We start from the raw sequence: 24870 nt of genomic DNA on the forward strand, positions 1-24870 counted from the left end.
CTTGGTGAGGAGATGAGAGGCGACCTTTCCAGGAATTTGAAACATTCCGTGGAGATTCTACTTTGAAATAATTCACTGGGAAAATATCTGTTGGGTTCTTTATTGGGGAAGTTGTCTGTTGTCATGACATTGAATCGATTTAATGACTGACCAGGACGCAGGTGAGCCACCCCCTGTTCATGTGCATGCCCCTGCCCTGGCTTCCACTGACACTCAGACTCAGTCCCTGCCTGTGTGTGTGTGCTCCCCTGTCACACGGAGCTCCATTCGCCTCCCCTCTCCGTGATCACACCATCACCTCAGCATGGTGTGAATCAGAGACCCCACCGAAGATAAGGAATGAGGGAACTTCACATGATGTGCACATGGCCCTGGCCCCCTGGGCCGGCCTCCACTCCCCATGTGGGGCTGTGATATTGTGATTTGTAATAAAAAATATATAGTTGGTCTCCACCGGGTTCTGGCACAGAGCTGCTAAAACCCTTGGGGCTTCCTAAGTGATGAGAGTCCCAAAGGTGTCCTTTGTTAGGTCACTGAGGGGACTTCTAGAAAGCATCTAAGGGTGGGGGCTGGTTGCCAGGAGAACCCCTGTGTGACTACAGGGATGGAACTCAGTCCCACCCACTCCCACAAGAGGAGAGGCTGACCAAGTCACCAATGGCCAATGGTTTAATCAATCGTATCCATGTAATAAAGCCTCTATACAACCCCAAACAAGCAGAGTTTGGAGAGCTGCTGGGTTGTTGAACCCATGGAGATGTGGAAAGAATGGGGCTCTCAAAGAGCATGGAAGCTCTGTGTCCCCTCCCCATACACTGGCCTATGCATCTCCTCCATCTGACTGTTTTTGAATTATACCCTTTTATAATAAACTGGTGATCTAGTAAGTAAAAAGTTTCTCTGAGTTCTAAGAGCAAACCAGTGGAACTCAAGGATGGGGTTGTTGGAATCTGCAGTCTGTAGCCAGTTGGTGAGAAGCACAGGGGACACCCTGGGCTGACCACTGGCATCTGGAGTGCCGGGCAGATCTGTGGGACTGATCCCTCAACCTGTGGGACCTGACGGCATCCCCTAGACAGTGTGAAAACGAGTTGACTGGTAGGACACACAGGTGGTGTCTGAGCATTGCTCGCTGGTGCGGAAACTGCCCCTCCTACCACATCATGACTGGGTGCAGAATCCTTGAGTTGATGGATGCCCAAGACAGAAACCATTCAAACCATTCACAGAAATGTCTTCACATGAAATCCGGTAGCTCACTGCAGGAAACCCTTGCTGGTAATCCTAGCCAACACTGATCCAATAAAAGTAGGAGGGCTAAAGGCAAGAAATTCAGTGTCTGAAAAGTTTCTTGAAAGACAGATTAGGAACTCTGTGTGTATGTGTGCACATGTATGCTTGGTTGTGTCTGTGTGTGTATGTGCATGTGTTTGTATGTGTGTGTGTCTTTGTGTGCCTGTGTTTGCATGTGTCTGTATATATATGTGTGTGTGTGTATTTGTGGTTGTTTTGGTGATCAGGGAGTAACACATTTGTTTCTCCCTTGTTCTTCCTCTGGCAAGTAGGTAGTCCTTGGAGTGCAGTGTTGAGAAAAGAATCCCAAAACAAGATGAGAGGGAATGGGGTGGTGCTGTTGGCATGGAGTGAGAAGAACCAGCAAGCCAGCCACACATTCTGGAGCAAAACACAGAGGCAGGTCTGGGGAGAACTCAGCTCCCACATCCCACCACCAGCCCGCTAACCCAAAGGGGGGGACATTCATACACAGCTCTCAACTTCTATATTTATTGTTGATGAATGAATACATTGTGCCAATTTGAAGATCTAAGTTGGTTTATTGGATTTAATCCAAAAACCAAATTTGGATTCCTAATTAGTGGAAAGAGATCTTCTGGCTCTCTTATTGGAAGTTTAATTGGAGAGTTTATGTAAGGAAAGTTTTGAAAATGCATTTGGAATCTTTTCCAGCTGTTCTCCGGGTGCATGGTCTCTATCTTCATCTCAGATAAGTACATCCCCAGGAGTCAGGGTGACCAAGGCTCTTAGTTTCCTTTCTGGAGGCTCAAATACCTCTCTGCTCAGATTCTCTATAGAGAATCAGAAACAAGGAATACGTGCAGATCTGTATTTAGAATCAAGACTCAACTTGACCTCTGCAACAGGTACTCAGAATAACTATTAACCCAGAATCTTTCTTTCTAGAACATTCCAGAAAGTTCTCCCCTTCCCTCAAAAAAGACTAAGAAAGTACCAGAAGTCCATTTGGGAAGAGTGGAGAATTGAGATGTGGGTGTCAGGCACCATGGCTGAAGAAGGACTTGCCAGGCAGCCCCCAAGAACTATGCAGGGAAGCGGGGAACTGTTTCACAGAAATATTTAAGAAAATGCCCAAACTCAAGAATTTGCTCCTCCCTGAGAGCCACTCAGAGGCATACTGAGCCTTCAGTGGCTTGGACTGATGCGAAGGAGCAAATTGCTAAAATCTCAGGAATTTTTTGAGCCAGTTGTTAAGCATAGCTGTTATTAAAAACCAAAGCATATAAACTTAGAAATAAGCTGGATTTAAAAAGAAGTAATAAATATTCAAAACTCATCACTTCCTGTCTCTTTTACTAACCTCAGTGCTTTTTTCAGGCTATTTATGTCTATTGTGTGTGTGGCAGAAATCCTACAGAATGGTGGTGGTTTCCGTGCCTTTCTTCCCAACTCCGAAGTCAGTGATGTCATGTTGATAGCTTGCCATTGGCCGTGGCGGGACTGTTTACATCTTGGAAACCCACAAATGCTCATCAGGGCTTTTTCCTCCCGGAATCTGGTTGGTTAACATTGACCAGCTCACCACCGCTCAGAGTCCTTGCTATACAAGGGGAGTGAAGAAATGGACAGGATGATGAGTTTTGCAGCCCAGACAGGGGAAGGGTGCAGAAGAGAAAACACCCATGCACACACATGTGGACGTACACGCACATACTCCTTCCTCCGGCTGCAGGAAGGCCTTTGAGACAGATGGCTTGCACTGTGCTTATTCCTCGGCTACAGTGGAGAAGTCATTACTGGGCACAAGGACGGGCCCATGGGATGGCAGCCTGGGAAGCAGCTAGCACAGGTTCTTTCTCCCCAGAATTCTAAGCCCTCCATCTGCAGCGAGCTCAGTCTGGCAGACCTCCAGCTGGCGGTGGGGACCAAGGATGGACGGGAACAGGCCAAAGAGATGACACGTGCCCCGCCTGTCTGTGCCCCAGGGAAGTGCTCGCCTAGGGAGACCTGGATCTAGCGGCAAGGCTGTGTGCTGAGCCGAGGACTATTTTTAGTTGCTAATGGGGACACACCAGCCTGGGAAGAAAGCGGTGGCAGAAGCAATCCTCCAGAATGAAATGGGATGGAACTTTGAGGTCAGTAGGCATGTGACTTCAAATCCTGACATTTAAAGAACACGCGGGGGCAGAAATCCAGAACAGAGCCCCAGGGGAGGACTCAGCAGGCCTTCATGGAGTGGCGAGCCCCTGGGTCTGCCAGGTGATTTCAGAATGGAGTCAGGAAGGGACACACCGGAAGTGCTAAGATTTAAAAGATCAGGATCTGGGAGGGCATTTGGCCTCGTCTGCCTGATCTAAATACTTAGTTGTTCTTTGACCCAGCCATTGCCTGTGTGGATACACTCACACAGATGCTGACAATGACAGCTACGACCGACGGGGTCCTCATTAGGACAACTCTGCAATTGTGGGAAGAACGCTGTACAGTTGGGGCTCTAAATGTCTATAATGTGTTTTTGATAGGCTAGAGAAAGTGAAAGTACAAGCGAGTGACAAAGCAGATTTATATGGATAGAAGGTTCTGGAATGAAAAATACCTAAATGCCAGCAGTGGCTGCCTTTGGGATGTAAGATTAGAGCGACAGACTTTCATGTCTATTATGTACATTTTTGTATCATGCATGTGTCTTCTTTATTTACAAAAACATTAAAGAACAAGAGGTGGTAGCTTGTGTCCATTCACTCTTTGCTAGTTTGTCTGGTGTGCCTGGCCCAGGGGGGAGTCAGGTGGGACATGGTGCTCCATCCCCATGACCCTTGGCACAGATTCCCAGGCTCTGATGCTCAGAGCAGGCAGACCCACAGATAAATGGCACTGGTGAAGACCCATCCACCCCCAGCTGAGCTTTCTTTCTCTTTTAAAACCTGGTCCCTGCCCCCCAGAAACTTTAAATCTAATTTTTTTTTTTTTAATTAGGATGCTGGCACAACTTACCAGCTCCAAGAGACAAACTGGCCAGATAGAGGCTGCTGGAGGGACATTTTGCATTCCCTCTCCCCAGGGCAGGTGTGCCTTCTGCATGGTGATGTTGGAGCTATGCTCAGAAGATCCTGGTGCTGGCCAGAGAGGAGCAGAGCTGAGTCAAGGAGACTCCCGCATCCTAAAGCCTGCTTCTCCACTTTCACGCACATTTCTCACATACAGAAAAGAGTATTAATTAAGTCAACACAGCTGATCTCCACCCATGTAAATCACTGCATCTAGAAACGTATCCAACTATGGTGGAGGCTTGCCCTTGTGGGGGCAGAGGGAAGAGTATGCAGACACATGAAAGGTAGTGAGAATCTGGGCGCCTGGGTGGCTCAGTGGGTTAAGCGTCTGCCTTCAGCTCAGGTCATGATCCTAGGATCCTGGGATCGAGGTCTGCGTCAGACTTCTTGCTCAGCGGGGAGTCTGCTTCTCCCTCTGACCCTCCCCCCTTCCATGCTCACTCTCTCTCTCTCAAATAAACACATAAAATACTAAAATAATAATAATAATAATAAAGTAGTGAGACTCTAAGGATTAGAAGCATGGACTAAATCCAAGGTAAAGTTCCACCCATAAATGAACAAACCCTACCCTTCTATGAGGCAGATCTTAAAATCTCTTATCCTGTCTTCTGTCTTCAAGATTTAGAGGTTTATGGGGTTTATAAGGGAGATTATGCCCTGTTATAGCTACCTGGTCCCCACTGATGCATATATCTGGCTTATTTGTGGAGGGCTTCATGAAATGAAGTGGAATGTGTAACATGAACAAAACTTTCTAGAAAACAAAGTATAACTGGGAGGATTAGGTAGCCAGGGATACTGAGAATGAAAACTTCGAAACAAGTATGGATGAGACTTTAACTAGGATCACGGGGGAGCATGAGCTCCAGATGGCAGACGAAACACCTGCTTTCTCTATTTGCCTCCCCATATCTCATTTAAACAACAAGAAATATTTAAATAACAGAAGTAAGGGGTGCCTGGGTGGCTCAGTTGGTTAAGCATCTGCCTTCAGCTCAGGTCATGATCCTGGGGTCCTGGGACTGAGTCCCACATTGGGCTCCCTGCTCAGCGGGAAGCCTGCTTTTCCCTGTCCCTCTGCCCCTCCCCCAAATCCTGTGCTCTCTCTGTCTCTTTCTCAAATAAATAAATAAAATCTTTAAAAATAAATAACAGAAGCATTTAAAATTTAGTGATGAACTAATTAATTAATTTATTTATTTATTAGCAGGGGGTTATTTGTTTTATTCTGTCAACTTGCGTATTTGTTGAGAAAAGGCCAATTAAAAGTTAAGTAGAAGGATGGGAGAAGGAGGAGGCACTCCTAGCAGTGCTGGAGGACTGAGGTGGGAACCAGTATCAGATGAGGAGTTCTTGAAAATCTCTGAATGGTGCCCAGTAGACAGGATGGAAGTGCTAAAGGCTTGGTCAGAACCCACATGGCTCATAGCCTGGGAGGCTGCAGGAAGGGAGAAGAGACTGCTTTTTCAGGGACCACCCAAACTCAGGAGCAGACTGGGGCTGAGAGTTGGCAGCCAGGTTCCAGAAGAGCCCCAGGCCTCTGCTGCAGGCAGGTTTCCTGCAGGTCTGTGGTCCTCAAGAGAACATCACGGCCATAAAGGAGTGAGTGAGGTCCCATCCTGTCTCAAGCAGGTTCCCACTACCACATCAGCAGTGTGGAGGGGTCAAGGGCCAGGAGTCTTCGCACCGCAGGGAGAGCCCCTAACTTGGTGTTTCTAAAAGTGCCAACCTTGGACCACCACCACCAGCAGCAGCATGCCCTGGGAATGTGTTAGAAATGCAAATTCTCGGGCCCCACCCCAAACCCTCTGTATGAGAAACACAGCCAGCAGGATGCGGCAGACATTTTAATACCACCCCCCTCCCGACCCAAGCAATTCGATATACACCCACATACTCTGCTCCCAGGGTAAGTTCTCTCGTTCTCCACTGAAGAAAATCTGCAGTCCACTAGCCCCCTTTCTCATCCACCAGAACTACAGAGAATCCCTCAATTGGCCATATGCCACTTGCAGGCAAAGAAAAGCCCACTCCCAAAACACACAGCCCAATGGTGCACTCTGGGAATAGCCATGAGAATTAAAAAGAGAATTAAAAGAGTGGTCTTCATATCTGTGAAGGATTCTCCCAACAGCAGGCAATACTGATGAATCTAGATCTAGTAATCTAGTAAGTACAAGTCCATAGTCAAGATCCTAAGGCGTTGGAGGAAAGCCATGTGCCAGAAGGTGGCAAGCACAAGAAACAGTTAACACAAGGAGAGAAACAGAAAGAAAAAAAAAAAGTAACGATGATTATTTACAGAGTGAGAGGGTGTAAATGTAGATTGGTTGCTTCTCTGATCTTTCTAACCAATCAGTTATGTTTGGAATATATATTTTTTAAATTTTTTAAAAAGATTTTATTTATTTGACAGACAGAGATCACAAGTAGGCAGAGAGGCAGGCAGAGAGAGAGAGGAAGGGAAGCAGGCTCCCCGCTGAGCAGAGAGCCCAATGTGGGACTCAATCCCAGGACCCTGAGATCATGACCTGAGCCGAAGGCAGAGGCCTAACCCACTGAGCCACTCAGGCACCCTGGAATATATTTTAAAAGATGGGGGAAAGAAAAGAAAGAAAGAGAAGCCCTTTAGAAGCCTGAGTAATATCCCTGGAGAGTTTTGGGAACCAACACTACCGTCATTAAACAGGGATAGGCTGCTCTGAAAACAATCAACCCAACAAACAGTTCCTGGAAATAAAAAACAATAAACAACAAAACCCACTAATATTGAAACCAGAACCACAGTAGGAGGACTAGATAATGAAACGGACATCGCTGAAAAACAAATCAATGTTCCAGAACGCAGAACACAAAGTCACCTTAGAAAGAGGTAATGTCAGGATGAAGGAGCCGAAAGAGATTCGCAAGCCTGTCATTGGCAGTTACGCGGAGGGAGGGCTTTCTTACCCCACTTTAGATGCTCCCTGATCTTTAAAATCAGTTTAAAAAGAAGTATTTAGTTGTCGTTTGAATGATCTACAAAGGGCATGTGATAACTTGTCATTCTAGAAAAGCAGTAAGCCTCCGTTGACATCGCTGGAGCCTGTTTGTGAGAGCTGTTCGTGGGTTTGTGTGCCCACTGCTGCGATTAAAGGGTGTCCGCCAACAGCGAGGGAACTGTAGTCTGCACCAGCTTCAGTAAGGACGCATCATTATTTTGGTGGAGGAGCAAATAATTTTTTAAAGATTTAGTTACTTATTTTAGAGAGAGTGTGTGTGTGTGTGTGTGTAAGCAGGGGAAGGGACAGAGGCAGGGGGAGAGAGAATCTCAAGCAGATTCTGCTCTGAGCACAGAGCCCATTGTGGGGCTCGATCTCAGGACACTGAGGTCACGGCCAGAGCTGAAATCAAGAGTGGGACACCCAACCAACCGAGCAACCCAGGTGCCCCAAAGATAATTTTTAATTTTTTTTTTAAACAAAAGCACCAAATTATCTGGCAATGCAATCAGCATTGGAGACAATCCTGGGCCTCAAGTCTGCACACTCCTTTGCAACTGGTCCCTGACAGAAAAACCTTTCACCTTTTTGTTTACTGTGACCCCTGCATTATCTTCAAGGAGGGAAACACACCATCTTTTCTCTCGTCTGCCTTTCTGAATTCCCACTGCTGAAGGTCCCTTCTTTCCGAGCTCCGTGGCCATCACCACGTCACCCACTCCAGCAACAGGAGGTCTGTCCAGTCCTCCCTTGATCCCCTTCGCAGAGATGACACACAGATTTTCAGCTGCTGTGTTGTCAGCGCAGCTGATCCCAGCTCCTACCGGAAGACCCAGAGAAATCTGGTATTTCACACCGAAGGACCCACCCCATCTTTGCTTTGACATCTTCAACGCCGGAATGGGACAGAACAGATATCATTCGTATGGTAAACCCTAAGTCTCTAGTTCGCAGATGACTGGCTATGGAACATGAACTCAGAGGTGGCTCGCTTCGCACGGTGGCTTGCCCGTGAGTGCTGAGTGTGGTCTTTTGGTTGGGAGCTCACTGAGGGACCTAGAGAAGGCACTCCAGAAGAAGTTTGGTTGGGATGCCTCGTGTTCCTCATGCCCCTGGGAGGAGAGCTCATGGAGGGGTTCTGCTTCATAAGTAACCACAGCTCACGCACAAGCCAGGGCTTACTGTCGTTTGGGTTTTATGATGATTTTATGTCACCTGTCATCTCTTTGCCCTCTATGACTCTCAGTTTCCAAAGAGTTACCAGCTATGTTATTGCTGTGTAACAAACCACCCCAAAACTTAGTGGCTTAAGAAAGCAATCATGCGTTACTTCTTTTTTTCTTTATACAGATTTTTTTTTTTACAATTTATAGATTTTACAGATTCATTTATTTATTTTAGAAAATGAGAGAGAGAGAGAGAGAGAGCGAGAGTGAGCATGAGTGGGGAGGGCAGATGGAGAGGGAGAGAATCTCCAGCAGACCCCACACTGAGCCTGGAGCCTGCCATGGGGCTCAATCTCACAACCCTGAGATCATGACCTGAGCTAAAATCAAGAGTCAAATACTTACCCGACTCACCATCCAGGTGCCCCGTCATGTGTTACTTGCAAACCTGTGGTTTGCCTGGCCAGGCTCAGCTTGAGTGCACATTGGCAAGCTGGCTGGAGGCTAGCTTGGTCTAGGAAGGCCTCAGCTAAGAAGACTCAGCTCTGCTCCATGTGGAGCTCATTCTCCAGCTGGTTAACCCAGGCTTGTTCTCCCAGCGGAGGCAGGGATCCAAGAGAAGGCAGATGAGCACGAAACATCTTGAAGCCGAAGTTCAGACACTTCTGCCACATTCATTGGCTAAAGCAAGTCAAAGACCAGTCTGGACTCAAGGGATGAGGAAATACATGCCATCTCTCGAGGAAAAGAGGGCAAAGCCACATTGCAAAAGGCATGAGTACAGAAAGGAGTGGAAAATGGGGTCATTTTGGCAGTCTATTGAAAGTCAGTTGTGTTACCTTGCTGGTGTGCCCTGCAGTCCGAGCAAGGGCTTGTAGAAACGGGCCATCAATAGTCACACTAGTGGCCCATTTTGTGAACTGCATTTTGCTGTCGAGGTAGCGCTTGGTGTGCACAAAGTGAAATGCTGACAGGGGTCCTGAAGTCCCCTCTCTGGCGGTCTAGTACCCTTCCCTTTTTCTATCCCATCTGTCTTCTCTTTCCCTCCCTTCTCCCCAGAGAGCCTTGCTCACAAGACCGTGGAGATTTTAAGTTCTGGGAGCATCCTGGAAGGGCAGCGCCAAGCTTTCATGCTCCTGCCAAGAACAGGCTTGTTACGTCATTCGGCTTCTTCACACCAAGTATCTGCCGACAACACATTTCCCCCTTGCTCATGCTGACCACCTTTCATAAGATAACATAAGATCGCCCTAAATGACTCTGTCTGCCAAAGGTGAAGAGAGAAAGAAACAATAGAGGGAAGGGGAAAAAAACATTCCACCAGACTTACCATAAAAAAAAACAAAAATTGAGCTCTTTTTTCATCTGAGGATGAAAAGAAAGCCGATGACAGATGGGGGAACCTCTTCGGAAATGTTGAATCACTTCCACAAAGACAGACATTCCGGCAAATTCTCCCAGTGTTAAGATTCCAGCCATGTTTATTGGTGGTCAGCTGCAGATGTGCCCTCTTCTTTCTGGAAAAGAAAAAGCCAGCACAGCTTCCTCTCGAACCCCCCTGTCAGGGAAACAATGGTGCCCTTTGGTTCCGTTGGTTCTGTTCCTAGCCAAATGATGACGTCATCGAGGCATCTGATTCCCCCCCCTACATAAAAGAAGATTAATGGCGAAGACCACAAGAAGGACTATTGTTCTGCCAGCTTTGTTCAAATTGGTGGTTAAAATACTTTCTTTCACAAAACGCAACATTGCCCCAGAGGTAACAAAACCCCCTTCTTCTACGATGTGCCTTCCCTTCTCTGAGAGACCACACACAAGGGATGGAGCCATACCCACCATCAATACCCCTGATTGTCCTGAGGCTAGCTTCCCCACCATTAGCCTCAGCTGCCAGGGAATCAGAACTTCATAGGGAAGAGCCAAGGTGAAACAAACCTATTTGAGGTGGGGTCAGAAAAAAAATTCTATTTGTTAAATCCCAATCTCTTCAAGAAGGCTGGGGCTTGAAACCTAGAGTGTCAAGGCTGACCAGTAATCTACACTTCCGTCAGCTGGGTTTCATGCCCTCATTTTAAAGAGTGATGAATGAAGAGTCCAGATTGTGATTCCCATCCGTTATGACATTACCTGTCACGGAGCCTCTGGCATTCTCCCAGCCGTGAGCAGAGCCCCCTCTCCATTCGGTAGAGTCCCCGGGTCTCGCCGCTGTTTACAGGACTTTGATGAGGCTGGGAGAGCAGTGGGTCCCCGTGGGTGGCTGGCCCCCACGGACAGCCATATGCTCCAGCGTGAACAATAACTTCTTCAGGCCGTCGGACTCTTTGGTCCTTGGGCTGTTCCAAACATTAGCTCTGCAAAATGAATACAGGATGGTAGTGTTCCACTTGTAAATCGATTTGGCAAGGATATTACTGTTTACATAAACAATGGCAAGAAAGACCACCCCTGGCTTTGAAAAATCCTTTGGTCCAAATTGATTAAAAACTTTCTATTCTGAAACTCGAGGTTTCAAGTTCGGTGCCTGTGCTGTCCAGCAGTATTTTCCGGGCTGGTGGAAATACTCCTTCTGCGCTAGTCCCATGTGGCTACTGAGTACTTCGCCAAGTAGCTACCACAACCGAGGAACTGACTTTTCACTTTTACTTAATTTTAATTAGTTTGAATGTGGATAGTCATGTGTATCATCGAGATACCTTGTATAATTAGTTCTCTTATAAAACATGAAGGACACTTACATAACCAGCACGTGTGCTCCCAGGTGCTTGTGCAAGAGAAAGGAAACATACGAACACACAGAGAAATGCATTCAAATGTTCGTGGCGGATTTATTCATAATCTCCAGAAATTAGAAACAAGTCCGATGTCTGCCAACTGATGCAAGGAAAAACAAATTGTGATACGTCCATACAGTGAAATACTACCCAGAGATAAAAAGGAACACATTTCTGATACACAGTAGTGTTACACTAAAGGAAAGAAGACAGACTGTGTAATTATATCATCTGTTTATCTGGAAAAGGCAAAGTTCCAGTGATGGAGAGCAGTCAGGGGTTGTCTGAGGATGGAGGATGGGAGATGAGAGGCCAGGGAGACCCCCAAGAGGCACAGAGGTGCTTTCCAGGGTTGCAAACAGCCTGTATCTTGAATGTAACTGACCACACACAGTTGTTGCAAAACTCATTGTGCTGTACACTTAAGACAGGTGAGTTTTATAGGTGTGTAAGTCATATGCTGGTTTAAAAAACTTTCTACAGCTTTTCAAAGGAAAATTATGGAATTTGTGTACGATAGGTTCCTTGCTTCTCTACTGGCCTACTTAGGTGACTGCAGGAAACAGCACAGGGCAAGTCGCTGGTGGCTGCCTCAAGCCCAGTGGGGAACTTAAGGCCTCCGAGCTCTCTCCAGTCAGGATATGAAAGGATACACGTGATTTTTTATGGGACAACTTACACCCTTGGAATTGAGCTCCCATGAACGTGATGGGGAAGTCAAGCCAATGCTAGGCAGGACGCTTTCACGCGCCTGCCTCCAGCTCTGTGGAGACCCCAACCCAGAGGCAGAGACTAGCCCCCATGGGGGAACTGCCATGCCTGCTGGACCACAGCACAGAGACCAAGCCAGTGCCCAGAACATCCCTGCTTCTTGGGGGCCGGGAGTGACCGGCTCTGCTGTGAATGGTCACAGCCCCCAGCATCCTGAAGCCAGACAGGCAGTTTCATTACCAGGAGCAAGCTCCCTCTGAAGGATGGGGCTGAGGCACTGGTCTGCTGGCGAGGCACATTCGGAGCTGAAGGTGCAGGGAAGGTGTTGGATGTGAGCTGTGGAAACCGAGCACCGCGGGCATCCCCTTGGAAGGTGAATTCCTTATGCCTAGACTTACTTCCTAACCTGAGATGCTCTCTGGCCAAGAAGAGTGTCCTTACAGAAGCCAGCCTCCCTGGGAAGCTCCGGGACACGGGCTGCCAAGGGTACAGAAAGCGTGCGACGGAAACGTCCTACAAGAGTCCAAGACTTGATCTCATGCGTTTATCCCTGGTTCCCTGCTGAAACCCGATGGGGACGACAGGGGAGGTTTTTACTTTGACTGACTGCTCTGTCCTTTAGTCATGAATCTCTGAGGGCAAATGGAACAGAAGAGAAGAGCAAACAGAGAGAGTTGAACGCCGAAGAGCGCGGAGGCGGTGGGTAACTGACAAACGAACAGCCAAAAATCCTGGGGATCCTAAACCGGCTGCAGAGGAAACCAAGCATCCATGGAATCAGAGCCACAGAGCTCTGAAGAGGCCTCCTAAGAGGGCTGAGGGTGAACTGAACACCGGAGGATGGGATGGAAGTCAACCCCAGTATTGAGACCCCCCAAACCTCCTTCCCTGCCCCCGGCGGCTGGGTGACCCCTCCTCCCTCCAGCAGAAGACTGGTTAGTCTCCCAAGGATAGAGGACAGAGGCTGGGCTGGGGGAAGCAGCACCTGCCTGGTCCGCAGTCCCATCCCAAAGTCGCCCGGGGGAGTCGGAGGACACCTGTCCTGTTTCTGCATCTTCCAGAACCTCAGGCTTCCAGCCTCCAGGAAAGAGGCTGTTGGAGTCTGGGGATCTGAAGGAACATGAAAGTATCCCCCAAACTGAGTAGCTCACCCAGACCACCCCACGCAAACCCCACCCACCTACACAGCGGTCCCGTCAGCTTGCTGGAATACGCATGGAGACAGAAAGTTACAAGACATACATAAAGCTATCAGAATTCCTGGACGGACTGAAGAGCCAGTACTCCCAGGAGGGATGAAGATAACGCTTCAAAAGTAGTTTTAGAAAATGAATGTAAGAGAATAACAACCAAGACCTTGGGGGAAAGAGAGAGAGAGAGGGTAGAAAGTTAACACCTGATAAAAATTTTGAAACTAAAGTTGAAAAAAATTCCCAGAAAGCAAAGAGGTGAAATCAAGAGGGAAAAAGAAGAGAACATGATGTCACTGGCCTGAAGGGACCACGGTCCAAATAATGTGGATTCCAAAGGGGAGACAGGAAGGGAGGCTGGAGGGTCTCCCCATTCTGGAACTGAGGGACCGGACTTCCCACAAGAAAGGACGGCCAGCGCCCAGCTGGGTGGGCCTAGGTAGCCTGCATGAGCCACAGCGTCAAGGACATTCCAGAATACCGTGGACAAAAAGAACCCCATGCAGCTTTCAGAGAGCAGGCGACAGCTTTCTCACAGGGGATCCCAAACCAGAACACTTTAGGACTTGCCAAGAGCCACGCTGGGAGCTAGGGGACAACGCCCTTGAACCCGAGGAGAAGTGGTTTCCAACCTCGAATTCTCCCACCCTTCAGTCAGAGGAGAGAAAGAGACATTTTCAGATATTAAAGAATTCAGAAAAATTATTTTCTGCCAGGGCACAATGAAGATGTGCTCTGCTGAACTGAGGGAGGAAAGAAAGCACGAGAAGGTGTGAATCCGGGAAGGGGGTCCCCAGGAGAGGGACCAGGAGAGGATCCCAGGAGGCCAGCCATGTGGGGCCCAGAGAACAGCTTCAGGGGTAAGCTGAGGTTTGGGATGGCAGCACCAAAGCAGTGGTAGGAGAGGACAGCTGTGCTCCTCGGGGGTTGGGAGTAAATGAGAGTTGACTAGGCCCCAAGGCAGGCAAACCAAAACCAGACCATCAATAACCCAAGAAAAACATAACGATGTAGAAAAGGAAGCATTAGCATCATGTGTTACAGGCTTAGCACAGCAGGGGTCAAGGCTCTCCAGAGCAACAGCTGGGAGAACAATATTGTCCTTTAGGCACCAATAAACACACAAACTTATTTATTTATTCACTTAAAGGAATGGGCTTGTGTGGTTGAAGGGCTGGTGAGTCCAAAACCTGAAGAGCATTGGCTAGAAGCTTGGGCAGGAGCTGGTGCTGCAGTCTGGAGAGTGAATATCTGCTACCTCAGGGGAACCTCAGGCTTGCCTGCAAGTCCTTTCACCTGATTAAACAAGGCCCACCCACATCTTGGAGAATTTTCTCCTACTTAAAGGTGAGTGATTGTAGATGATGTTTACCGTTATAGCAATACGTACATTAGTGTTTGATTGGTTAACTGGGTACCACGTTCTGGCTGAGTTGATGCAATACTCACCATTGCAGTTGGGAATTGCTTTTATGTACTTCTATTAATGCAGATACTAGGTGTTGATCTCACCAAAGTAACTGCATCACCTCATTGAGCAGGTGGGAGGAGTGGACATGGCACATGTGTGCTGTAAACAAACCCGGTCAGTCCTCAACCACTGAGGAGAACCACCAGCTGACCACTGGGGTTAATAGATCCCAAGGGTACAGTGTGATTTCAGACCTGGAGGCGGACACCAAAAGAATCGGCTGCCGTTGGTGAGGGATGCTGTCCCTGGGAAGTAGGACATGGGGAGACAGGGAAGGGGACTGTATTATTTATAATAGGACTTGCAGAACAGCTGGATTTTTCAAGCTGTGGGCATGTGAGACTTTGATCATATAAGGACTATATAAAAAAAGAAAATGAACTGTAAGCCATGACCTAAGATCTTGCCCCCAGTTTCTCTAGATCCTAGTGTTCATTAGTCCGCTCTGCCTCTCTAGGGCAAGAGTGAGCTCCAGGTATGGTGACCTCTCAAGTGTTCTGAGTGTTTGACAGGTCAGCAGGCACCGCCCCCTCCAGCACCCCAGGGCTCGCTCTCTCCTTGGAGCCCTGCCCCTGGCAATTTCTGATTGCTAAGGAGGCTCACCCTCCAACCGGATGCAAATGGCCTGTTAGACACGCTCTGTGCCTTTATCCCAGGGTCTCTCCGGGAGGTCCGCTGGGATGAGAAAGAGCGGGACCTCCTTGCACTGGGATGAGCCATCCTACCCCAGGTTTCTCCTTTCACTTCTCGTCCTTTCTCTCCAGGCTATGAGCTGTGGGGGCCAGGCATCCCCCATTCAGGTGTTGGAGGGACCGGTGAAGCCCCTGTGATGAGGCCACTGTGCCTGTGGGCCTGACAGGCCACGGAGGCTCAGGAGGACAGTGACCTTGTTGGAGGAATTCAAGGGCGGGTCTTCCCGGATTCACTGTGAGCAACGTCAAGGCCCCCAAGGACTAACCATCGATCCAGGAGACATCATTCCGTAAGAGATCATGGAGACCTTCATTTCTGGAAGCCTTCTGTTAGAGTTGAGTTTAAAACATTGCCATAAATATGATCTAGTACCATCACCAGGCTGCCCTACACATTTGATGGCAGGCATCCCAATCACTGCAGGGTCCCCAGGACCCGGTGCAACGCCTGACCCACAGCAGGTGGTCTAGAAATGGTTTCGCATGAAGGCATGCACAACGCAAAGTGGGTTATTTCTCATTATGTCCTTCCAAGGAAGGTGACATCTGAGAAAAACAGGACTTCCCATTGGCACAACCCAAGTCCCAGCTGTGTTCAGTCCCCCCAAGCCCCAGACACTAGGAACAGAGAGGGGAAGAACCTTAAAAATACAGCAGGTGAGGCGGCCCCTGGGTGGCTCCGTCGGTGAAGCGTCTGGCTCAGGTCATAATCTCAGGGTCCTGGGATCGAGCCCCAGGACAGGCCCCATGCTTGGGGGAGGGGGTGGTCTCCTTCCCCCTTCTGCCCCTCCCCCACCCTGCTGCTCGCTTTCGCTCTCTCTCTTAAATAAATAAAAACCTTAAAAATAAATAAAATGCAGCACCTGTATACTCTCCTTCTCTGCCAGGAGCTGGAGAAAAATCAGTCAGGGAAAGAAATACTTGCGATGCCTCGTGATCCCGAGTCTCCCTGGCCCAGGGAGGGGGAAACGCCATCGTGGGCTTTTCTCGGTGAGAGTCGAGGGAGTGACTTGGGAGAGAAACGCCAGGGGCATCTAGGAGGGCAGGACAGGTTTGGAAGGGCGTGGCGCAGCGGGTGTGAATTGCGGCAAGCCTGAGTTTGGAGACCAGAGATGGCCGAGCTCCTGCGAATTCCTGCAGCCTCGCTAGGGCATCAGTGCGCCGGTGTGGGAGTGGGGCGCGCGGGTGAGCGCCGGGCGGGGATGCGCGGAAGGTGATGGTGAGAACGGCCTGAGCAGGGTCCGGGCGGGCCTGTGTGTCCGCGGTAAGGGAGGAGCATGGTGACAGCTCCTGTAGGAGAGGACCCCTACTTGAACCATCAGGACAAGCGTCCGGGCAGGTTGGGGGTGGGGAGTGGCGCCAAGATGGGGGCTCAAAGAAGAAGAGTCTGGGATCTGCGTGTGCTTGACCACAGGACCAGGAAGCCTAATGGGCTCATCTTTTAACCCAAACCACCAGCCAGACCACCTTGAAATTATGTCCCTAGTGGCTATCTGCAGGTGCCCGGAGAAGCCCACATACTGCTCTAATTGAGCCTTATTTTGGTTTTAACTTAATCCATTCTATTTTAGGTTCCTAAACCTCCTTAATTGTTTTTAAAGACTGATGCACAGCCTAAATCAAAATAAGGAACAAATATGCCAACCACCTCTTAGTTCAATGACCAAGTGTAGCCAAGTCCCAAATCATAAATTAGCCTAAAAACTAGTAACTATTTGTTATATATTGAATTTCTTTGGGACTTGAGCTAAACATAAAGCAGAGAAAATTGCTTTAATTTAAGAGACAGAGAAATGAACAGACCAGAGCTCATTTTTAAGATTATTTTTCAGAAATGGGGAGCTGGTGCCCCTCAACTGTAGGCCCACATGCTAATCCCTGTCTCTGATTGCCTTACTTGACCCTTTGGACTGGGAGGAGATGATGAAGTGAAGGATCTTGAGAAGAAAGATCTTCTGCATTATCTGGGTGGGCCCGAGGCAGTCACAGGGAATTTTATGAGAGGGAGGCAGGAGGTCAGGGTCAGATGTAGGAAGAGATGTGCTTGAAGATGGAGGGTGGGGCATGGAGCCCGGGAAAGCTGGCAGCCTCTCTGGCAGGTGAAAGCAAGGACAGATTCTGCCTAAAGCCCCCAGAAGGCGAGCAGCTCTGCTGACACCCTGATTTTAGCCCAGTGAGACCCATGTGCAGACTTCTGACCTCCAGAATGTAAGATAATACATTTGTGTTATTTTAAGCCACTGAATTTGTGGTACTATATTATGGCAGCAATAGGAAACTGCTTTGGACCCATATACCATTAGTATTAAAATACTAAACCTGAAAAGTTAGAAATCTCTGAACTGATCCTGAACTGAGCCTTAAGGTAGACCAAGGTTCCTCTCGGCCCACGTAGCTGGTGTATGATCTGGACTGCAAGGTACGAGAACATTCCATATGAGACTAGTCACAGTCTTAGGGGAGGGATTGTGGCTTACATGGAGGCCTTCTGCTCTCTCCAGGACCTGCAACGTGGGAGGGACCCAGGGCTCCAGGGGACCCACTCGTGATGGAGGTCCTTGGAGTCAGGTCGAGCCTGGGGCTCGCTGCTCCTCTCCTGAACCCAGCCCACCCTTTGCAGATTTGCAGGCTGGGGGGATTAGGACACAGAGATCTTTAGGGAGCTAGTACCCTGCTTACCGCAGGACTCTAGTGCCATGTTTTAAATAACTTTAATTCACTTTTTAAAATGTTCTCTCTAGTCTGCTTATTTCCCTGTCTCCCATTTTAGAACAATTTATTCCAGTTTGTGTTTAGCTTTAGTCCCAAAGAAATTCAATGTGTGACTAACGATTACCAGTTATTAAGCTAATTTTTCATTTGAGATTTGCAGGAATTGGAGGCTGTGGAGGTGTGAACACACTTTCTGTAGGAAGGCGAGGACGCCGGGCCTGCGGGTTTGGGGGAGCAGACACGGGAGGCCTTTCTCTGCAGAGAGCTCACTCTAAGCAGACCTCAAGCCTTTGAGGGAAGCCTGGGAAAGGAAGGCCTCATGCCCACACTCCTGGGATTTCAGGAGCTCAGGGTGTAAGGGCCTATTTAGTCAGAGCGATGCCTTGCGGTTAAACAGTGATTTTGTTGTTTATGCAGTAAAACTTAAACTGTCCCTGCCCCTCTTCCCCCCAGGGGGCTTACTTAAAAACAAGTCCCAGAAACCAGTCCCAGGTAACAAAGCCCAAATACAAGGGTGGGTCAGGCTAGGTGGAGGTTTCCAATCAGTGGGGGTGCATACTGTCTCCCTAGATACCAAGGAGTATGGACCCTGCCCTTTGGGTGGCTTTTGGGTGCCAATTGTGACCAAGGTGATAGGCTAGTTCAAATATCTACTATAGGGTAAATTGTAGTTCAATTGGTCACTTATGTGTGACCTAGCATGACTGTGTAGCTTTCTCTGTGTGTTACAATCTCATTGGCCACCTGTGCGTGGCCAGGCCCAACCACATGGCCTTTGCCCTTAAAAGCTAGTCTGTAAGGCAGAGAGAGGTCGCCTCCTTGCAAGGAGCGGCCCCAGCCGGTCAGTTTGATTCTTGATGCTTGGTGCGAAGTAAAGCTTTGCTTGACCTTTGCTTTGTATCAGTCTTGCTCCTTTAATTACGGACCCAACATACTGAGATAGTGATAGTAGCAGCTGTCAGCAACTTACAACCAAAAATAGATTCCTGTTCACGTAGGAGTATTGTCAACGTGGATGCTGTTTAGAACTGCCCACACATCGAAACAATAAAATCCAGACTGGCTTTTAGTCGGTTTTATTATTCTTTTCCAAGAACTTCAGACAATGCCATCCCCTCCCCTTATTGTCTGCTCCGGATAGACCCTCCCACTGCCTGTGGCTCCAGTTTAGACAAAGACACAAAGCAAGTAACACAAACCCCACCTTCAGGATCTGGTAAGGAGAAGGAATGTCTGCAAGCGACGCCGGCAGGCCGGGTGCGGACCCAGAGAGGGTCCCGCAGGACAAGCCAAGAGGGTCCTAGGCTTCATCCAGAATGGAAATCAAATGTGAGCCTGCAGGAGGTGAAAGCAGAGTTTATTGAGTAGAGAGAGAGAGAGAGACAGATGGAGCATCTGGGAGACTTGGAGAGGAGAGGAGCATGAGTCTCAACTTTTACTGAAGATGGTGGTCTGGTGTATGTGAAAACTCAGCATCCTGGAAGTGGCTAGAACAAAGATGAGGGCCTGGGTGCCATTCCTGGAGCCCAGGGTCTTGGCTTCAAGTTGTCTAGTGCCAGTGGTCTGAAATACACATAGGATGGCTTCCCCCGGTCTTTCCCACCCAGTCCTTCCTTAGATGTTACTGTTCTAGAGGAATCATAAACTCCTTGTCCCTTACAAGAAGTACCTGCTGTTGGCATTCTGAGGCATGTGCAGAATGGGGTGGGGGAGTGAAGGTCCTCACAAGAACAGAATCAGGGAAAGGAGCAAAAAGCAGATTTTCATGGAGTTCTTCAGTTTACCTCTTTCACAAGGAGTCCTGCTTCTTCCAAATGCCAGTCTTAAAAAACACTTTCCAAACCTCCCAGGCACAGAAACTTCCAAGGCCACAGCTCCATGGTGGTTAATATGTGCCCTTGTTGGGTTCATGGTCAAAGGAGCGAGACTGATACAAAGCAAAGGTCAAGCAAAGCTTTATTTCTCGCCAAGCATCAAGAATCAAATCGACGGGCCGGGGCCATCTCTTGCAAAGAGACAACCTCTCTCTGCCTTACAGACTAGCTTTTAAGGGCAAAGGCCATGTGGTTGGGCCTGGCCACGCACAGGTGGCCAATGAGATTGTAACACACAGAGAAAGCTACACAGTCATGCTAGGTCACACATAAGTGACCAATTGAACTACAATTTACCCTACAGTAGATATTTGAACTAGCCTATCACCTTGGTCACAATTGGCGCCCAAAAGGCGCCCAAAGGGCGGGGTCCATACTCCTTGGTATCTAGGGAGACAGTATGCACCCCCACTGATTGGATACCTCCACCTGGCCTGACCCACCCTTGTATTTGGGCTTTGTTACCTGGGACTGGTTTCTGGGACTTGTTTTTAAGTAAGGCCCCTGGGGAGAAGAGGGGCAGGGACAGTTTAAGTTTTACTGCATAAACAACAAAATCACTGTTTAACTGGATGGAGCTGCTCTGGCTAAATAGGCCCTAGGCCCTTACATTCCCCCCTTTTCTTTGGAGATTAGTCAAATCCTTGACTTTTAGCCAGTTCTATGCCCCCCCTTTTCTAGAAATAGTATGTCAAGCCTTCCTCTATTTTGCAATTGTCTATATCTCCCACCTATACTTTAACAATAGGATCAAAAATGAACTCAATGAACTCATTTTTTTTTTTTTTTTGAGTCTTAGCTTTAGTCCACGATTGGTGGAGTCCATCAGCAGCGGCATCCATCTCTGGGGGGCGTCTTCATCCTTGGCTCATTTGACGTGACCTGCGTGAATCCAGATCCCAACACCCTCAACTTCCACTGCCGTGGGGGTGGTCAGGATGACGGTAAACGGTCCCTTCCAGTGAGGCTCCAAGTTTCCCACTTGGTGGTGGCATATCCAAACCAAGTCCCCAAGTTGGTAAGGATGTGGTTCCACCTCTGTCTCCATCTCAGTGTGGGCAGTTCAGATCCTTGCATGGGTTCTTTTGAAGAAAGACTGTAATGCCTGCAGTGACTAGAGTACAGACTGGTCAGTCATTTCTGCTAGAGCAACCTCTTGTAGCTGAGGGCAGAGCGGGGGGTTCTTCTGAACATTATTTCAAATGGGGTCATCTTTTTTAAGTAGGGTGTACACCGTGCCATGAGGAGGGCAAAAGGAAGGAGATCCACCCATCCACTGCCAGTCTCCAGAATTAGCTTTGTCAAGGTCTCTTTAAGAGTCTGGTTCATTCTTTCTACTTGCCAGTAGGCACAATGTAGTTTCTAATTACTGCCCAGGGCCTTGGCCAATGCCTGTGAGACTGAACTCACAAATGCAGGGCCATTGTCTGACCCGATCGCGAGAGGTACCCAAACATCCAGTAGCTTTTTGGCTACCACTCCTGCTGTCTCATGTTTAGTGGAGAAAACCTCTACCCAGCCTGAAAAAGTATCCACAAAAACTAACATATACTTGTGCCCATATTTTCCCAGTTTCATCTCTGTAAAATCCATTTCCCAATAAATTCCTGGCTCTTGACCTCTTTCTCTCTTCCCTCTTCCCATTCTAGTTCTTCCCAAATTTACCGCCTGACATTGAGCACATCTATCTGTAAGGGCCTGTTTAGCCAGAGCGATTCCATCAGGTTAAACAATGACTTTGTTGTTTATACAGTAAACCTTAAACTGACCTGCCCCCTCCTCAGGGAACTTACTTAAAAACAAGTCCCAGAAACCAGTCCCAGGTAACAAAGCCCAAATACAAGGGTGGGTCAGGCCAGGTGGAAGTATCCAATCAGTGGGGGTGCATACTGTCTCCCTAGCTACCAAGGAGTATGGGCCCCACCCTTTGGGCGCCTTTTGGGCACCAATTGTGACCAAGGTGATAGGCTAGTTCAAATATCTACTATAGGGTAAATTGTAGTTCAATTGGTCACTTATGTGTGACCTAGCATGACTGTGTAGCTTTCTCTGTGTGTTACAATCTCATTGGCCACCTGTGCGTGGCCAGGCCCAACCACAAAGCCTTTGCCCTTAAAAGCTAGTCTGTAAGGCAGAGAGAGGAAGCCTCTTTGCAAGAGATGGCCCCGGCTGGTTGGTTTGATTCTTGATGCTTGGCGAGAAATAAAGCTTTGCTTGACCTTTGCTTTGTATCAGTCTCACTCCTTTGACCTTGGACCCAACACTATCAACCACATCCTGAACCATACGCCTTAATTTAGAAACCTAGAACTGCTTGCCCATAAGCTCCTTAAGCTTGCATGTCCCCAAATGAGTGCCCTGATGTATTTGGCTTACTAATTTCTTCCTAATCTTCGAGGAAGAATTAACTTTCCTGTTCTAGTCTTAGCCCAATCCCCTTTATAGTCTAATTTAGTCCATTTCTGTAAATATACTTGCATCCTTGACCAGGGAGGCCATGGCAGCAATTATGCAGAGGCAAGGGGGAACCCAGCCGCTACTGGATCTAATTTCTTGCTAAGATAGGCTATTGGCCTTTGCCAAGGCCCCAGAATCTGAGTCAAAACTCCTTTGGCCACCCCTGCCTTTTCATCCACATACAAGTGGAAGGGCTTGGTAACATCTGGGATGGCCAATGCTGGGGCATTCAGTAAGGCTGTTTGTTATTCCTGAAATGCTCCTTCTGCCTCAGCTGTCCACTCTATCATAGTGAGTCCTCCCCTAGCCAGTTCATAGAGAGGTTGTGCCATCTCCACGAACTTCGGTATCCACAGCCTGCAGTAGCCCACCATCCCAAGGAACTCCCTCATGGAGATCAAATCCTAAATAAGTGGCATGGCTCTGACAAAGCTGTGCTTTCTTTGCTGACACCTCATACCCTTTTTCCTGCAGAGTCTGTAAGAGAGCTCTCGCCCCCCGCAAGCATGGCCCATAGTCCTCAGCGGCTATTTCTGCTATTCCCACTAACTCAGTCAGATTCTTCCTCTCAAATCCTTCAATTTTCTGAAGTGTCCTCCTTATATCTGGGGCTGACTGACTGGCAAAAGCAAGATTGTCTAAATGAGCTATCGTGCAATTTCTCTGAAGTTTACCTCAAGTTGTCTAGCTTAGGTAAACAAACATTTTAAAACAATCAAATCTAGAATTTAACATCCATGAAGGTATGTTATTAAAACAATTTTTCTCTCTAAAATAACCCTCATTTCCAGAGATAGCCAGATCAGGACTAATTCATTTGAAAAACAAGTCCAGTTTTAACAAACTTGGCCTAATTATTTACATAAGCTCAGCAAGAACAGTAAGTGATCATATCAATCTTTTAGAATCTGCTTTGCTGGAACTTCTTATAAGGAATCTCTAGGTTGAACTTTAAGTAGCCTCTCTGGGCCAGAAGCCAAGCCACGTAATTGCCATTAGACATGCCTGCAATACCTGTCGATTTGGGTGAATTCTTCTTCCTGAGGTACCCAAAGTTTCCTGAGGTTTCTGCACCTGCCAGGAAGTGACATTCTTTCCTCACCTGGTGAGGCTGCTGGGAACTCTGTAAGCAAGATATTAGGCCAACAGTTCCAAAGGGTTTTATGGCTCCAGGTTTTATAAAGTCAACCTTAGTTCCTTTAAGCAGTCTGGTCATATCTGAGTCTTTTTCAAATATGACATTCCAGTCAAAGCTTTGTTAAAATAACCAGTGTTTCCAATGGTGTCCTGTTACAAGGAGAACAGATTCTTATTGAACTTATGCAAATGACCGATTGCCATGGAAGAAAGAATACTTGCTGAGACCTTGAGTTTCAGAGGGTTCAGATAGAGAGAAAGAGTTGAATGCCTTGATTTGTTTACAAATGAGTACTTTTACATCTCTGTAAGTTACAGATAACTTAAGAAAAAGTTTCCCTAGTCTGGAAGAGCAAACATTACAGAACCAGTAATGCTTAAAATAAGACAAAACATCAAGAGACACAACATCACAATCTTTCAGTTCATCTAGTCCCATGTTGCTAATTCTGGTTTAGTCTGAATGCAACTCTTACTTCTGGAAATTCTTACCCATTTCAGTTCCAGGATTTTAACATATCAAAGACCTGTATTTGTCCTGGAAGTCTCCCATATGAATTTCCTTTAAGGCGGAATTCATCTTACAAGAGAATTAAAACAATTACAAATGACAACAACTCAGAATAGATATGATTAAATATCAAATGATGACCCTTATCAAAACATTAAAACTTTAGGAAATGTATAGAACCTCTAGAGTAGTTACAGCATTTACGCAAATGTAACCCAAGGTTTATCATTGGTTTAGCAGTACTCCCTGAGTAACTTAGCATATCAAGGAATAGCCTTATGAGTCAGAGAGATCTCATTTACAAGTCTGGGCAGGCAAAGAGAAAACCATTTACATTTTCTTAGAAACACCTCAATCTCTAGTGAAGACTAAATATTAACCAATTGTGAACTGTTACAACAGAATTCTTAGAAGGCAAATTTATGAATCAGTTAAGCCCAAAACATGTTTACCAACAGATTTCAAAAGCACAAACCTAGTTCCAGCAACCAGTGCTCTAGCATTTTATCCCATTTGATTTAAAGTTTCAGGTTACCAAAGACTTTGAAAGCTACTTTAACAATTACCCATTAAAACCCTGAGACAGACTATTAACCATCAGTTCAGCCATCTCTTTGCTAACCAATTTTAACAAATAACATGAGCTTATTTGACCTTAAGTAAAAACTTTGAAGTTTCACATTTACTGCTGTTAACACAAAAGACATGGTCATCCTAATTAACCCAAGAAACTTAACTTAGTTCAAATACTGATTTACTTTCCACCTGGGCCCACTCCACTTCGAATGTTTACCTGAGACATGGGTGGGAAGATCCGGAGTGGGGGGGTGTTAGGTCCAGGGGGTGCTCTTCTTGTTTACCGACAGTGAAGAACAGAACAAAGTGCC

The sequence above is a fragment of the Martes martes genome, assembly GCF_963455335.1.
Source record: "Martes martes genome assembly, chromosome: 3".
Taxonomy (NCBI): domain Eukaryota; kingdom Metazoa; phylum Chordata; class Mammalia; order Carnivora; family Mustelidae; genus Martes; species Martes martes.